This window comes from Phyllobates terribilis, unplaced genomic scaffold (assembly GCF_046119375.1).
Source record: "Phyllobates terribilis strain yellow unplaced genomic scaffold, ASM4611937v1 Scaffold_2__4_contigs__length_985480577, whole genome shotgun sequence".
Taxonomy (NCBI): Eukaryota; Metazoa; Chordata; class Amphibia; order Anura; family Dendrobatidae; genus Phyllobates; species Phyllobates terribilis.
In genome coordinates, this window is record NW_027362762.1 from 251588424 (window position 1) to 251605069 (window position 16646).

Below are 16646 nucleotides of genomic sequence, written 5' to 3' on the forward strand. Positions count from 1 at the left end.
TTGGAAATATTTTACTTTTTTCTCCATTGCCATTAGTTTTGCAATCATGTTTTCCTGTTCTTGGCTTAGTCCTTCTTCGAGATGTCTTTGTATAGGTCACTGAAGTACTGAAGCCAGATGTTGCCATTTTGGATATGTATGTTGCTTTTCTTGCTTTTTGTGCCCATGTGGTTCCATAGTTCCCAGAAGGAGTTGTCTTGGAGGGCGTCTTGGAGTTGGTTAAGCTTAGTGGAAATGTAACTCTGCTTCTTCCTCTTGAGAATGGTTTTGTATTGCCTTTGTATGGTGTCATAAGCATCTCTAACGTCTGGATGGTTGGGGTCTCTGTGTTTCTTGCTTGAGGCTTTTCTCAGGCTCTTCCGAACGGCTTTACATTCTCTGTCAAACCAACTGATCTGTTTTTCTTTTGGTCTCTTGTAGTTGACTTTTTTAAGGTCGGACAATTCGGCCATGGTGTTGAGTGTATCAATGAGATCTCCGGCAGCTTGATTCACACTTTCTGGGTTTGACTTGTATTCGTAGTTGAAGAAGTGGTGGAGCATCTCCTGTATTTTGGGGTTGCTTGGAACCTCTTTATATTTTGTTGCCGACGCCTTGCACCATTTATAGGATGGAGGCAGGTTGAGGAGGCCGTTCAGCTGGGGCTTTTCTGTTGATGAGTTTTTTCAAGATTTCATGTATGGAAGAAGTTGGCTGTGATCTGTCAGGTGCAATTGTAGGGTGACAATAAAGGCGCTGATATTTGCCGGGTCCATGTCTGTAATGGCATAGTCAACAACACTCCTTCTTACATGTGAGTTTAATGTAAATCTTCCTAGAAAGTCTCCTTTAGTACAACCATTGAGTATATGAAGTTCTAAACTTCTGCATAGGTTCAGGAGCTTTTTGCCACTTTTGTTGACTGTACTGTCATAGCTGTTTCTCTCTGTGTGTACTGAGCCGTGGACGTTAGATTCTGCTCCAAATATGTAGATGTTTCCGTCCTTGGTCAGAAAGTCTTTTCTCTCCCTGATCTGGCATTGAGGTCTCAAAAGAGGAGAACTTTGCCCAGTACCCGATAATGGGCAGCTTCTCTTTGTAAGGTCTCGAAGCTGTCTGGATTGAAGTAGGGTGACTCTGGCGGGGGTATGAAGGTAGGGCAGAGGTAGACATCAGACTGAGAGGTGAGGATGGAGCTGCTGATTTTGATCCATATGTGGCTGTCTCCTCTCTTCATTGGTTTGATGTACGGTTGGAACTTCTCTTTATACCAGACCAATATTCCTCCTGGGCAGCAGCCCTATTTGATGTTTTTATTTTTCAGGGCAGGGACGGAGATTTCCCTGAATCCAATGGGCACCAGGGATTTATTTTCAGCTCTGGTCCATGTTTCCAGGAGGATCTGGATGTCTATATTTTTCAGTCTTTGTGTAAAGTCGGGGTCATTTGTTTTACGTCCCAAGGCCAAGGTGTTCAGGCCTTGTATGTTCCAACTGCTAATAGTAAGTGAGGACATTTTTTCTATATAACTTGTGTGCATATACCTTGTAATGGATGTGGTTGTGTAGGACACACCAGATTTCTGACAGGTTTATTAATGATGTTCTTTTCATCCAGTCACATTATTTTTTTTGCACAATGTGCTGGGCAGGGTCTTTATCTCCTCCATGTCTCTGCTCCGCATTTGTCTTCTCTGGATATCTCTGTTTCATATATCTCTGTGTGAGGCTGGTGGTCTCCTTCGTGGTGGTATTCTCTGATGGTCCAGTTTTGTGTGAGGGTGTTTGTTTCCAGTTTTTTGTGAGATAATTGTGGTTTCCTGTCTTTTCATTACCGGGGGTCATTTCACAGAATTTTGGCTGGTGTTAGGTCCAGGCCAAGGGTCTCTGTTTAGTATGATGTCCTTCAGCTCCTTGGCCAGGAGGCTGACCCCTTGTTTGTTGAGGTGCTTGCTGTCATACAGGTGATGGTGATTTATGGTGGAGTGTTGTTCCAGAGTCACTCCTGGCACAGATTTCGTTCTAGTCATTAGGTCCATGTTGATGTCCTGGATAGTTTGGCTGGTTATATCCGTTCTTGGGAGAAGAGATGACAGAATGATTTTGCTTTCCGGGAATTTTAGTTGCGTTGTCCTTGCTAGTTGGGCCAATTGTCCTGCAATCTTCTGGTGCTGGTCTGGCAGGTTGTTTGTGCCTATGTGTATTATAATATGATTTGGGTTGTTAAATCATGGATTATTGATGACTGTTGTCACCTGTTCAATGGTTGCACAGTGGATTTTATTGACTCTTCTTCCTGGGAATAGACGCCGTGTGTTTAGGTACCCCCATTTGAGTCCATTAGTAGGACAATATCAGGACTTTGTAATGTCACGGGTGGGTTATGTGACTGCTGATGGGGGTGTGTGCTGGAGACTATACTGGTGGCAGTTTCTCTTCTCTCTTCTATGGATCTGGTTTCTGGTTCACTTTTATTAGTTTCAGGTTTGTTCATATTGTTCGGGTTATTTGGCATCTCGGTCTCCTGGTCAGTGGAGGTCAAGTTGTCAGCACCCATTCTCGGTCCCGTGGCCCCCTCTTTGTTCAGATGTACAGGTATCTGTTGTTTAATTTTAGCTTTTCCACCTCCTGTCTCAGCCTGGCATTTTCTTGCTTAAGTTCACACATTGCTGTTCTTATTTCCTGCAGTACAGACCTGGGTTCACATTTCAGTTTGTTTATCTCATTGATTACTTGGTCATTTGCATTTTTGTCGCCAGGGTTTCTTTGAAGCTCTTGCTTAAATTGTACAAAGTTTCTTTCTAGTTGAGCTAGAAGGTTTCTGAGGGTCTGGGGTGAGGGTTGTGAAGCATTGGGGGCAGCAGTGGTGTTCCTGGATGCCTCTGTAGGGGGGTGGATATCAGAGGTGGCTGGGGCTTGTTGTTCCTTATGAGTTTGGGTCTGGAGTTTAATATAAGGGAAACTGTCTTGAAATTGCTGTAAACTATCCTCAGTCCCTTGTACCAGGATGGTGCCGGTGTTGTACAGGCTGATGGTACGTGAGTGGCACCAGTCATCTTCATGGTCTTTAATTCTGATCTGCTGACCCTTACTGTTATTATCAGACTTGGTTATATATTTATATTGCTTGCACAGGGTGGTGTGCCAGGCCATTGGGGGGGTATGTGAAGAATAACACATTGGTTTTTCTTCTTACTTCTTCTTTAGAAGTAAAGTCAGCATATAGGGTCTCTGGGTTATCTCTAATTGTGGCATATTTTATGGTTTTATTGCTCTTCTGCCCTTCAGAGAATGTGGTCTCCAGGATCTCTGACCCCCTGCTGGCTTGTGTCTCCTGATCAATGCAAACATCATTTACTTTCTTCTGAATGTCTTGTACTAAATTTCAATTTTCCATTTCTGTAATAATTCTAATTATTATTTCTGCGAGGTGTAAGTTCTAGATAGACCTTGGGTTGTGGTGGTGCTGGAGGATGGTCCTACCTGTGGATGCTCTGTCCTCTGGATGTCCTCTGGATGTCAGACCTGGTGCTGCCTGTTTGCTGTCTGTCCTCCAGAAGATTATTGTTTAGTCCTTTAAATCTTCTAATTTCTCCTTTTCCATAAAAATCTTTAGTCCAGCTCAGTCCGGCTCGCTTTTCTCATCCGCGGAGTTGAATTTTTCCAGGTTATGTCTTACAGTTTACTCATTACAAGGTATAAAGTGATGAAAGTTCAGGAGCTCATGATCTGTGCTGCTTACTCCTCGGAATGGTGGGCGGGTATATCAACACTCAGCAAAATAGCGCATATTGAAAGAATATATGCCAAACACACAGCATTGTAAAGGCCAATAGGGACAATAGGTAAAGTGGAGTATAGTGATTAAAGATAGTATTGCTTACCCTTGATGAGGGAGGAAAGAATGAGCCCACCACACTGCTCCGATGCACATTTTGTGTATAAGCTTTCTCAAAGGGAAGTGCATGTCAGTGTTGTCTTGTTGGCTATTTATATTGTGGATACAGGTACCAAATATGACGACACATGGGTGCTGCTGCTTGTGCCATTGATCCGCTGCCGTCAGCCACCATCACACAATTAATGACCGGATGGAGCAGGAAGGCATAAGAGCACAGCAAGCATGAGCAAATTGGCTGACATTTCCAAGACGTCCATTGTAAGCAGCCATTTGTAATAGAAATCTTGGTACTGAGGTGAACAGAGTCATAGGCTATTATCACTGTGATATATATACTTCCAAAATTCTGGAGTCCAGGAAAATGAAAATAGAGGCAGTATTATAAAACCCTTAGAAATTAGCATTAACTCATGACAATGGTTTTGTATTATAATTAGTGATGAGCGAGCACTAAAATGCTTGGGTGCTCGAAGCTCGGGTCGAGCACATTGGAATACTCGGGTGCTCGACCCGAGCAACGAGCCCAATGTAAGTCTATGGGAAACTCGAGCATTTTTCTGGTGGTCCCCCCCGGCGGTCTGTAGTAGGTCAAAAATTGCCCAAATCGATGGGAACGGTGCTCAATTAAACGGCAGGCAGGCAGAATATATAGGCAGACAGGCAGGCAGGGTATATAGGAGGGTGCATGAAAAACATAGCAGGGCACTTGGAACACACTAGTGCCCTCCGATTTTCATGCACCCGTCTCTTTATAAAAGCCGGCTGGCAATTCATCAGCGGCATACATCGGTACCCGACAATTTACAACAGAAAGAATAGAGCATCACACATAGATTAGATAGATAGAAACATGTCAGTCACATATATAAGAAGTACAGTGACAGTGCTGGTTACTGTACTTGTCATTTAGTGTTAAAATAAAGGATTTACAAAAAAAAAATTGGCATGGGGTTCCCCTTAATTTTAGTCTCTAGCGGAGGTTAAGCAGATGGCTGGGGCAGATGTTTGAAGCCTGGGAAGGGGGTAATACTGCATTTACAATAGGATACTGCATTTACAACATAGATAACAATAAAATACAGAAGATAGGTAGATAGATAGATAGATAGATAGATAGATAGATAGATAGATAGATAGATAGATAGATAGATAGATGGGGGTAGATAGATAGTCTACTTGTGGTGATATGTGTAGTCTGACTTTGCCAATAGTAAACACTTTGGTTTTAAAGAAGTGCTTAAAATGCTTTTTTAATACATTTCTGTCTTACTTGTCATCCTAAACATCAGTTAATGAATTTTAATTAAATTGAATTGGCCCTTTATCTGACATCCACCACATTGACTATCACCCAGTTTTGAAATTAAATAGAAATTTAATTGAAATATAGCAGCAATAAGAGCATGCATGGAAATGGTTTACAGAGCTTTGGAAAATTAACTTTGCTTTAATCTCCCTTAAAATACTAATGCAGGAAAGCAAGACTGAAACTCGAAATGGACATTCTGACTGATCTAAAACAAGAAAATAATCTAATTTTACCGAGTTCATTATCAGGTGACCTCGTGCTGAATATTAATTGGCAAAGTATTGAACATAATAGCATACAGAGTCTAACAATTTCCCATACTCCAGGTCTATTAAATACAATATGTATTGACTTCTTCAATTAATATAACCTTTTTATGTAGTAAATTTTAGTTTAATTTAGATGTTGTGAAGGTTTGGGTAATATGGAGAAGAGTAAAGTATCATTGATAGAAGAATAATTTCTTAGTTATGGACTCACTGTAATAAGTAGGAGGGCTCAGACCATCTCAAGCCTCATTTAGATGTCTGTTTTTCAAGTATTTGTTCTATCCATGCTTTTCATGTATAGAATATATCTCTAATATATTTTAAGAGCTACTCACATGATCATATTTAATTAGACTGTGCATCTGCAAAAATAATCATGGAGACGTCCATTTTTGATCCATATCACAGACCAAAATCACCAATATAAATCTATGAGTCCCTAAAAAATTGCTGTCAGTGCACATTGTCATCTGTGTGCAATCTGTGAGCTGTCAGTCTTTAACCCCTTCATGACATCCGCAATACATGTACGGAGCCCGAATCATACCTGGCAGGTGATGGTTGTATTTTACAGCTAGGACCTGCAGTTAATAGTTGTGAGTGGAGCAGTGCTCCCCACCCCGATTGTTAACTTATGAAATGCCACTGTCAATCTCAGATAGCAGCATTTAACATGCACCAATGTGTGTGTGTAATTTTCCCCACCCATTCATGCGCCCATGATGTGTTCGCAGATCACCCGTGCCTGTCATTACCAAGCTCCTTTGAAACCCTGCCTGTGGCCGGGTTTCAAAGGAGACAGTGATTTCTGCTATATGCAGCTACTGTATGTCTTTGGGCGATCGCATCCTCTAGTGTACTACAGGGGCTAACAATAACAGTAAAAAATGAATGTTTTAAAAAATCTGAATATCACCCCCTCATCCCCATTGAAAATAAAGATATATAAAAAAAATAAAAAAATACACATATGTGGTATAATTGCATTCAAAAAAGACCCATCTATCGAAATATAAAACAATTAACCTGATCAGTAAACACCATAAACGGAAAAAATTAAAAATTGCAAAATTACATTTTATTGTTCTCTACAATACCACAAAAAAGGCTGTAACAAGGAATTAAAAAGTCACATATATCCCAAAATGGTATTAATAAAAACGTCTTGTGCAGCAAAAAAATAAGCTATCACACTGCTCCAGCAGCCGAAAAATAAAAATGAGTCTTGGAGAATGGTGGATTCTTGGAGAATGGTGACACAGCCCCTCCCCCACAAAAAATTTTTTTTTGCAAAACTCAGTTTTCTATTATTTTAGTGGTGAAAAAAATCAGGACATGTTAATTGTATTCATGAGGAGAATCATATTACATGGTCATTTTTACCAGAAATTGTACACCGTAAAAACAATTCCCAAAAAACAATGTCAGAATTGTGTTTTTTTCACAATTTAACAGTATTTGGAATTTATTTCTCATTTTCCAGTACACTGTGTGGTAAAATGAATGGAGTCATTCAAAAGTAAAACTCATCAAGCAAAAAACAATCCATCTTTGTCATTGTGGTCAGAAAAATAAAAGAGTTATGGCTCTGGGAACAAGGGGAGATAAAAAATAGAAAAGCAAAAATGGAAATTGGCGTAAAGGGGTTAACATTGTAATATATAGCATAAATTTTACTATTTATTCCTATATTTGGCAATTGAGAAAATTACTAATGAAATGGTGATGGTAAAAATTGACATTGGCCAAACACTGATGAAAATCTGATCCAGTACTCCGATGAAAATTATACTTTTTTCACATTTGAGAAAAAAATTGGACATCTGAATGAGGTCTTAAACATTTTGAAACTTTGGGGAACTGATCAATACATTGAGTCATACAGAATATGTGACATAATGGAGATCTAACATGATATTACCGGTGGGGTAATTTGAAGCTCATGGACCCCAATGCAAAAGCACCAAGTGAGTCCCCAATTATTGCATGTCTTTAATACACTGCTCAAAAAAATAAAGGGAACAATCAAATAGCGCATCCTAGATCTGAATGAATGAAATATTCTCATTGAATACTTTGTTCTGTACAAAGTTGAATGTGCTGACAACAAAATCACACAAAAATCATCAATGGAAATCAAATTTATTAACCAATGGTGGCCTAGATTTGGAGTCACCCCCAAAATTAAAGTGGAAAAACACACTACAGGCTGATCCAACTTTGATGTAATGTCATTAAAACAAGTCAAAATGAGGCTCAGTATTGTGTGTGGCCTCCACATGCCGGTATGACCTCCCTAAAATGCCTGGGTATGCTCCTGATGAGGTTGAGGATGGTCTCCTGTGGGATCTCCTCCCAGACCTGGACAAAAGCATCCGTCAACTCCTGGACAGTCTGTGGTGTAACGTGACATTGGTGGATGGAGCAAGACATGATGTCCCAGATGTGCTCAATCGGATTGAGGTCTGGGGAATGGGCGGGCCAGTCCATAGCTTAAATGCCTTCATCTTGCAAGAACTGTTGACACACTCCAGCCACATGAGGTCTGGCATTGTCCTGCATTAGCAGGAACTCACGGCCAACCGTACCAGCATATGGTCTCCCAAAGGGTCTGAGGAACTCATCTCGGTACCTAATGGCAGTCAGGCTACCTCTGGCGAGCACATGGAGGACTGTGAGGCCCTCCAAAGAAATGCCACTCCACACCATTACTGACCCACTGCCAAACCGGTCATGCTGAAGGATGTTGCAGGCAGCAGATCGCTCTCCACGGCGTCTCCAGACACTGTCACGTCTGTCACATGTGCTCAGTGTGAACCTGCCTTCATCTGTGAAGAGCACAGGGCGCCAGTGGCGACTTTGCCAATCCTGATGTTCTGTGGCAAATGCCAAGCGTCCTGTATGGTGTTGGGCTGTGAGCACAACCCCCATTTGTGGACGTCGGGGCCCTCTTACCACCTTCATGGAGTCGGTTTCTAACCATTTGTGCAGACACATGCACATTTGTGGCCTGCTTGTGGTCATTTTGCAGGGCTCTGGCAGTGCTCCTCCTGTTCCTCCTTGCACAAAGGCGGAGGTAGCGGTCCTGCTGCTGGGTTGTTCCCCTCCTACAGCCCCCTCCATGTCTCCTGGTGTAGTGGCCTGTCTCTAGGTAGCGCCTCCAGCCTCTGGACACTACGCTGACAGACACAGCAAACCTTCTTGCCACAGCTCACATTGATGTGCCATCCTGGATGAGTAGCACTACCTGAGCAACATCTGTGGGTTGTATAGTCCGTCTCATTCTACCATGAGTGCGAAGGCACAACCAACATTCAAAAGTGACCAAAACATCAGCCAGAAAGCATTGGTACTGAGATGTGGTCTGAGGTTCCCACCTGCAGAACCACTCCTTTATTGAGGGTGTCTTGATAATTGCCCATAATTTCCATCTATTGTCTATGCCATTTGCACAACAGCATGTGAAATTGATTGTCAATCAGTGTTGCTTCCTAAGTGGACAGTTTGATTTCACAGAAGTTTGATTTACTTGGAGTTATATTCTGTTGTTTAAGTGTTCCTTTTATTTTTATGAGCAGTGTAGTATACAAATGAATCTTTACTTACCGTTCCCAGGTCTAGCATGGAGTCTCTGTTACTTGGTTGAAGTTACATTAGCAGAGTTTTAGCCAATCACTGAGCTCAACGACTGCGATGGGCTTGTGCTGTCTACAGGAGGAGAGTTGCTGAGCTCAGTGATTGGCTGCAGTGATGTTCACATAATATACCTCTGCAACCAAGTAACAAAGACTGGGATATCAGCAGAGACACTGCACTGGTCTCCAAGTGGGTAAGTAGAACATAGTTTGTTAGATCTTTTTACAACAAACTCTTCATATCAGATAAAGAAAGGGAACGATCTGATGATGGTGACATCCAATGACACATTATAAAACATGTACTTTAAATACCATCCCTTTACTTATTGGAGTGTGAATGGAAAAAAGTTGTGGAACTCTAATTGTGCAGGGAAAAGGAGGAGGATGTTGTTCAATGTGAGAATTCATCAGACGACAACTACAGACCTGCTTTAATTAGCTAATCTATCTATCAAATTTTTAAGTCTATCTATCTCTATCTATCTATCAAATCTGTAAGTCTATCTGTCTGTCTATCTATCTATCCATCATATCTATCTATTTATCTATCTATATCTATCTATCTATCATCTAACTATCTATCATCTATCTATTTATCTATCATATCTCTCTATCTTTCTATCTTTACTTCTGCCATTTAACTGTATGTTATTTTTTATCTTTTGATTGCCATTTTCCTATTACTCCAGACTTGGTGATGTCACTCTTTTGTGTCACCTCTTTCACAGTTTTAGACAGTGCCATCAACAGCCTTGGAATAAAAAGGGGAGAAACAGCTGTCCCAGGCAGAGACAGACTAGATGTGTTGATTTACAAAGAAAATGTGTGAAAAGAGATTTGTGCATAATTAAACTTCTTTATCTAAAACCTGCATTTGGGATTTTACTACAAAAATATACAGCGATATATGGATATTTTTCGGATTAGTTGGATGCAAATAAGAATTCAGTATGCGGAAAAAAGTATGGAAAATATGTAAACTATCTACAGTAGTTATCATACCATTTTTATCCACAATATGTGTCTGTTTATTTATCTTTTTATAACAATAAATATTGTATTTGCCTATCTTATCTATCCACTGAGGGTATGCATTGAGCACGAACAGTGAGTGAGACCCCTGTTCTATTAACCAGGTCCCAACGGAAGAGCCACCAGAGATTAAATATTTATATTCTATTCTACGGATGTATAATAAATGTCAAATGTGGGAAAACCCTTTGAATGTCCTGAAAATTCCTTTGTAGTCGGCTGCAGAACCGCTTCTTGTTAACTAATGTCACAATTTTACAAGTCTGCCACTTTCTTTGACAAAACACAATGGGCATATTTATGAAGAACTGGTCTACCAGGCACTGTATTCATAAAAATGGCAAATGCATGTTGAGAAATACAGCACAGAGTTCTGGACACTGCCAGATGGTACGTAACTCTGTGCCTTCATAAATATAGTACTTATGCTGAATACCATTTTTCATTGTAATTATGCCAGAAGATGAATGTAATTTCATTGATAAGTCATCTAGTCTACTGTATGAAATGAAGTATTTGGTTCTATCAGAACATACAATCCAAGGATAATACCTTTATGTAGAGTCTAAAATGCAAATTGATCTTTACTTGCTTTCAATTATTCTGAAAGAATTGTAGCATTATATACAGTATGCATAGTAATGCCACTGTGCCATTACTGAGAAATATGAGAACAGTGAAATTCTCATCCATTAACCTGGGAGTAGGGTTACTCTGAACTTATGGATTTCCTGGATAAAGTAAAGGCAACATAAAATCCACAATAATTCTTCTTTAGCAATGCACTAAATGTTCTACAGGTGCAACATTCTAAATAGTCTATTAAACTACCCTCAACTGGCAAACATGGGAAGCGGCACTGGCCTTATCTGTCACCGTGTGCATTTGTCTTCTACCGGGTAAGCCTTTACAAACTAGTGGGCATACTCCAAGTTTTACCCTCAGTGATATAGTCCCAGGTTTTTCTCTGGGTATTTGAGCTATTTTTGTCATTCCTCTGCATACCATTATTCATGGTTAGTTCCCCACTGGGTTATGAGGTTGTTTGTAGCCATTTAGTTATCGCTGGGCATACTCTCCTATATGTGGCTATTCGTTAGTCTTTGCCACCGCCAATGAGCATAGCTAGTCTCTCTGGTGCACCACGCCCTGGTTCCTACCTGTTATTACCCATCCCTGTCTCTCTACACACATCGCATATTTTATTACTTGCATTTGTACTCTTTTAATCAATATGTACTTAATAAACTTTTTGCATCTTGTTTAAAAACCGGTTTCAACTTCGGTTTTCTTTTGGCTTGCATGTTATTTGGAGTGGTTCTTTGGTAGTGGTACATATCTGGCATTTGCTGATGTGTCCACTTTTATTATGTTTCTGTTTTTTTTATATATTAATGTTTAATGCTGAGCATTGCACAGGATAAATGGATTTCTCCTCTTCTAGAAATACTTTATGAAGTTATTTGGACCATTAGGGGACACTTGATCAAAATCAGGCTTGGAATATTTTGGGTTTAAATCTTTGCAATTTTTCTGCTGTGTTTAATGTGTAATAAGTGATAAATATGTATGCTTAGGAATAGAAGAGGAAGTCATATTGTACATGAAGTTAAATGGTCCATTGTCTATGACTTACACTTTAATTGGACATTAATATCAGAATGGTGGGAGTTTGACACCTGGCACTCTCAATCTTCATCAACTGTTAACTGCACTGATGACCACATGTAATTTGTATTCCTGGAGCACCCGCATACTGCACCTTATCTCTTATTCAAGTCAGAGTATCTGCTCCGATGATGTTCCGATGTGAACATTGTATAGAGCAAGAACAAGAAGGTCCCATACATTGTTTAGTGGCTGCTTCTGGGTATGCCACCCAATCCCCTATTTATTTGAACAGTGACTAATTAATCCTATTCTTATCTGTGAAATCTACTTTTCCTAGAAGGACTTTCTTTTCTTAATTGCTGCAGACATTTTTCCTACGTGCTCTTGACAACCCCACTTTTCCAAGTTATCATCTAGCCAAATTAACTGCAGAATTTGTCTTATGCATCAGTGCCCTCTCTGCTCCTGCAGGTATACTGCCTGACTGATTTTATCTTCTATAAAGAACAAGGATATAACCACTTCTAGTATTTGCAATTTGTCCAGCATGCATAAAGCTCCTCTGCAGCAGGCAATACGTTCAATAGAAAAAAACACATGTGCCCAACATTCCCACAAAGTCTTCTCATTTCTATAATAATACATGTTTAAAATGTTCAACTTCCTGTAGTGCCACAAAAATGTAAAATAAAAAAAGTCAATGTATTTCAAACTGTCCTTAATAATCAAATATTTTATTTTCTGCCATCTACATCAGTATAGCTTCCTGTGTTGTTTTCTATCATTAGCTATTCACATCAGAGCTCAACTTTTCTGTAGCCTTCCACAATGATAGTGCAAAATTATGTTTGTTGTCTGCTGCTGACAGATTAGTTTTGTGAAACTGCAAATTCCACTGTATTGATGCCGATAATAGAAGATAATCCTTTGTTATATGCATCAATAGAGAAACATTTCCAGTTTCACATCACTGATCTCTTAGCATCCTGCAGAAAATAAAGCTCAACTGATTTCAAGCTCTTTATGCAGAGCTCCATCCTGCAGTAAATCATTCCACTCTGCCACACTATATGCAGCCCATCCTGCAGTAGACTGCTCCTCTTGGTTTCTATCACACTCACACACATATTACAGCTTCCTGGCATGAGCTATGCACTGTAATGCAGGAGGCTCCATCCCTTTCTGCGACATTATCCCTCACAGTAGAAGGTACATTCTAGACACATCCCAGAGCAGAGCTATGCTGACAGGATGCCAGCTGAGACATACTGCATTGCACATGATCGACCAGGGACATTTGAAATATTATTGGACAGTTCCAATGGCAACTGGAGGGTAAATAGAAGGCTCTTAAGAAGATTTGTTCAAAATATAGTCTTTCAATATGAATGCAGCTTTATGCTTTTGAATCCTTATATAAATTGTCCAATAGCTTGTGAATAGGTGAAAACTTGTTGATAGTTGAGGGTCAACAATTTGAGTCCACACCAAACTGCATAATGGGACACCTTTATCCCCGTTAGAATGGAGCAATTGTACACATGCTCATGCACATTTCCAGTTGTTCCCTATGTGGTTGCCATATGCTGCACTCATCTTTCTCTAGCAGTCCAATAAAAATTGAATAGAGCTTCGATCTGGCATCTGACCTGACACTCCATTTTTTTAGTGAGCATGAAAATGCTTTGTTGAGAATAAAATTTCAGCGTTTTTCCAATCCATGTGGTTCCCAGTGGTATGACACCCACTGATCAGTAAGTTATCACATTAAAGGCCCTTTAAACCCATCCCAACATGGCCAATTTCCATTTTTTCATTTTCATTGTTTTGTCCCCTTCTTTCAAGAGCCATAACTTTTTTATCTTTTTATCCACATAGACCGGGAAAATGTGTGGAGTAAATTGGTCTGTGCTGCACATTTGAAATATGCAGCATGTTACATCATATCACTATGAATTTCACTGTATGCAATGCAAACGGTGAATTGTGTGGACACGTTGCAGCATTTCCACAATGATAACTAAAGTCCTGTGGATCTTCCCTGTGGCTCGTGCTGTAGATTTTCTAATGCTAGAGTTGTGAAGCGAAAAATTCCCATCGGAAAATACTCTTAGGTGTATGCACATTGCATATTTTTCAGACATTTTTTGACCAAGTCTCCCTGAAAAAACATTCAAAACACCCTTCCTATTCACTGCTTTTGATAATCAATATTGCTGATCACATGTTTAGGCTTTGGATTTTTTCTTTTAACCACTTAAGGATTCAAAAAATGACAATCAGTTAAGAGAAGTGAGTTGGCCAGTCTTAAGGTGTTTGCAGCTAAATTTACAACAAGAGTCAATGTAAGAGCTAAAAGAATGTTTAGAAGATGCCTGGAAGTCTTTTTGAGCATTTTGTGTTTTCATCATTGAAAATTAGTGTTTTATTAATTGCTTCAATAATTTTTAAAAACATGAAAAAATCAGCCAGAAAATAATAGTAAAAAAATGCTTAAAATGTTAACAGAAAATACCCAAGAAAACATTAAAAGAATTCTTTAGGAAATCTTAACAAAACAAAATACATCAAGATAAAAAGAAAAGGAAGCATTTCCTAAAGCAGTTTCGGCATGAAAAACTCATTTTTTACAGCAACACGAACAAAATGTGAACTTACCCAGAGAGTATGAGCACACATAGTTTTTAGGAGTTTTTTGAAAAACTTTGGCAAAAAATGCTTCAAAATACTCAGGTAAGCGTATACAACATCTTTTTCTGACCGGCAAATCTGTCAAGCTTTTTAAAAGGAACACACTTCAAGAGACGCAGGCAGTTTTTTTTCTAAATCTCCTTTCTTAGCACTTTTTGTTTGTTTGAGTGTTAGACGTTTTTGATCACGGGCATTTTTTGAAAGAATTATTGAACATGTTTGTGGCATTTTTTTTAAACTACTTTTTTTACTCTATATTTATTTTTCTTGCATTTGTTATATACTGCCATCTTGTGCAGGACATTGAGGTTACAGGGTGTACATTGTTGTCTAGGTGTTTTCCCATTCCATTTGTTTGTATTCTTGTGATCTTGTGTTGTTCCAATAGTAATAAAGTCTTGGTATTTCATTTTACATGTATTAATAAGGATGTGGTTTTATTTCAGATATTTGCCTTGCATGTCTTTCTTTTAATAAGTATTACAAAATAATGCCATGGATCAGGCTTCTTATTATTTTTATTTTTATTTTTTTTTGCACAAAATCCACAAATTAAATGTATGACATTTAATTAGATTTCAAAACACATTTTATTCAATATACTGTATGTGAAAAGTAACTGACATATAAAATATGTTTGAAGAAGATTGTCATAAAATGCAAATCCCAGTAAATCTGATGACAAGTCATACTCTAAAATATTTATGTTGTTTTTCAGCATCTAAACAACATTTTCCTTACTGCCAAATTTATGACAAATCAGGATCTTGGTCCACTAAGTAGAGAAAACGAGTAATGACATAAATCTACTAATTGGTCATTTTTTTTTACTAAGCCAGAGAAAAAGCCAGTGGGCACATTTAAGCAGATTCAGTTAGGAATTATATTTTGATACATATTATATGGATACTGTACTGCTTCAATTTGGTTTATGATTAGATGATATTTGCTTATGATGTATTAGAATACAGTAAGAACTCATTATATATTGTAAGTACTGAAATTCGGCGGTGTTCTCACCATGCAGTAACTGAGGCAGTGACTCAAGCAAGTCCAACATAAGCAACTTTATTCAGCAACTCACGAGTAAAAAGAAAAGTCCTCCGTTCGCAGCTGGGTTAACATGAGTCCTTAAACAATGGTTGCCGTGGACAACGGCAGCGCCGGGCCGCTCAGAGCCTGACGGGTGCAAAGCCTTCCCAGGCATGGGTTCAGCTACTCACAAGCCCACCGAGCTTCCCTGTTATGCTCCTAGCTGGTCCCAACACTGAACAACACTAATCGTTAATGCAGGATATTTAAAGGACCTGTGGCTGGAGCCACTGGAAATCCCGGGTTGGAGGGAGGAGGCCACCCCACTGCCTTCCTGCAGCCTCCTCAAAGAAATGAAGGCCCTGCTGGGTTTTACTAATCTGTCTTAGCCAGATAGCCTGACCTGGTCAATGCTCACCTTCATTCCTGCATTGCAGCCGCAGGTGAGTTTGTTACTGCAATGCACTTCATTGGATTTAATAGGTCTCCGTACACATTCTGGGGGATATATAACGTCCCTCGTACACGATTCCAGTCACTGCCTCACAGTACTTACCAATATACATCATGCCAGTTCTAGCGATGAGCAGATCCGTGGAAGTTCGGGTTCCGGTACCCGACTCAAACTTTATTCCAAAGTTCGGTTTGGGTACCACAACTGTACACAAACTTGAACTAAAACTCCAATCCCATTGAAAACAATGTGGACACAAACTTTTGAGCTACAAAATTCTTTCTGTCTCGCTTTCCCTTTCTTTTGTTACACATTATACAATAGATACACATTGAAGGGAAGATATGTCATTTTGTTGCATACCTCCACTGTATGTCACTATATACAGTGCAATAATTCAGTCATTGACCAGAATGTTAAAGAAAACATATACCAACGAGCGTATATTTGTTTATTTTTTTCATCCGCCCACTGTACAGGAGAGTATGAGCGGGACACTCTTTAGGCCTCCACTGGCTAAATCTGAGTCTATAGCTATGTCTTCTATATGCAGGAAGATTTTCCAAACCATATGCAAAAAATCTTCATATAGCTTAATGTGAGCAATCTAAGCGTTAAGAGCTGTATAAATTTCCCTGAGTCCTAACATTAGGACTAATACGTTTATAGCTTACGTGTTGATGTCAACAAATATGAGATAACCTTATCAGCTCCCTGTAGATGGGAAAACT